This window comes from Hipposideros armiger, unplaced genomic scaffold (genome assembly GCF_001890085.2).
Source record: "Hipposideros armiger isolate ML-2016 unplaced genomic scaffold, ASM189008v1 scaffold_170, whole genome shotgun sequence".
Classification (NCBI taxonomy): domain Eukaryota; kingdom Metazoa; phylum Chordata; class Mammalia; order Chiroptera; family Hipposideridae; genus Hipposideros; species Hipposideros armiger.
This window is the reverse complement of record NW_017731520.1, coordinates 3,133,354-3,135,478: the sequence shown is the minus strand read 5'-3', so window position 1 is coordinate 3,135,478 and position 2,125 is coordinate 3,133,354.

Genomic DNA, 2,125 nt, shown 5'->3' with positions numbered 1-2,125 from the left:
TGGGACAAATTCATAATGAATAACCCCTCTGATATCAAAAAAGGTTAGCAACATCGTTACAAGTTCACAAAATTGTCAAAACCCGTATAAAGCCTGTGCCTTTACTGCCCAGCAGGCTACTGGAGGGGGGTGAAGAAGAAGAGTGGTGGCCCCAATGCCAGGTCAGCCACAGTTCATGGCTTGTAGGTGATGGAGAACTCACCCAGGTAGTGGCCAGCCATCTCGGGCGAGATTTCCATATGGCTGAAGGCCTTGCCATTGCAGACACTGGCCATGCTGACCACACAACATCACGGGCAGGATGATCAGGTCCCACAGGTGCATCTTCACCTCCTGGGCTTCCCAATGGGCAGCGCCTCCTTCTCGGCCTCCCGCAGAGGCTCCCGCAGAGAAGGCTGCTTCCGCCATGCGCTGCGGTTCGCCATGAGCTGGGGACAAGCAGCTGGTCCAGGTCCACACGTTCTTTTACAGACATGGGAGGAGTCGTTGTAAACGAAGAGTCCATTGGAGGAAACCGAACGTTCCAAGCATCGTGACTTCTCATTGGCTGAGTTATGGCAGCCTCCCATTGGCTGAGCTGTTACTGGGCAAGGAGGAATCTTTTCTTCCTCCTGCTGAGGTAGTCAAGTGGTATCACTTCCTGTCTGAGATGCAAGGTACATGTCTTCCTGTCGGGTTCAGCAGTGTGTGTCAGTGACACCTGAGTGAGAGTTCTCTCTTCCAGCCTCCTGGCTCCCTTTTCAATTAGGCTTCTGTTTATTCATTTGTACCTAATTTTAGTTTCCAAAAAGACAGCTATGATCAATGCAACTCTAAAGTAGATCTGCCCCATAGAAATCTAACACAAACCACATGGGTAACTTTCAACTTTTTTGTAGCCCTATTTTAAGGAGCAGGGAAGGACCCGGTGAAATTAGTTGCAATAATACATTTTATGTAACGCAATATATACCAACTATCATCATGTACACATTTAATCAAAATTATTAATTAGATACTATGAAGGGCATACCTGTCACCTTCGCTACAACATACCAATAATGCTTGAAGTGAAATGTAGTCTCACTAAAAAAAAAAATAAAGATTTCTGAAGTGGGAAATGTTTTAGAGTGCTTCAGTTTTTAAAGCTAAAATCAAATACAATTTAAAGTTCAGTCCCCATGTTGGACCAGCCACATTGGAAGTGCCCAGTCTCTCCATGCAGCCAGCAGCTACCGTCCCAGCGAACACAGCTCTAACCTCCCTCCACGACGATGGAAATTTGTGATTTTCAATGGAGGCCACATATCACTTGCAGGGGACGTGTTGGCCAAAGAATTATCTTCCTCAACAGAGAAACACTGTTGAGAACCACTAATAAAAGTGAATTAATCAGTTGTATCTCAGACTTTTTTTTTTCCCCTCAAGAGAACAGCTCACTAAAATAATAATGAATGTCGCTGTTTCTCTTAAAATCAATTCTCTTGTCATCCTGTGAAGTCACAGTCCTTTCAAACCTTTGGATCTAAAATCCTACTTTCTTATTTAAAAACATTTGCCCTTTAAGCGCTTTTACTTTCAGATTCTCCCTATACAAATTATTGAATTTCCTTGAGACCTCAGAACATTGGCCACGTCTTCTATTCTGCGTCATCAGCCTCCTAATGTGTGTGTACTTTTATCCCTGTTTGAACCAGACACAGCCGAACCCCCACTTTGTCTTCATGTTCGTCTTCCACACTGGATCTGTAAATCACCATCAGGAAGTCACCCAAACGCTTATTTCCTTGCTTTTATATGCACACCATTAAGCACTGCTGGGGGGGAAAATCCTACCTCTGTGCCAAAACAAGTCCCCTCTGTTCAGGTTCAGTCCACAATCCTTCCATTTGCTCTCATCTGCAAACTCCTCGGCCCTTCTACACAGCAGGGCCTAACGTTTTCCTCCATTTCTGTTTCATCTCCATGCCCATGCACACATCCTGCCCTTCCTTGATAGACACAATGAATCATCTTAAATTATAGGAAATGCAGAAACCAAGTAGCAGCCATTCCCTCAACTCCCTGCTTCACCTGAACATGAATTTATCTTCTTATAAGACCTCTTCTTCTTTTCTATCTCAGTGAAAGTACCAACTATTCTGTT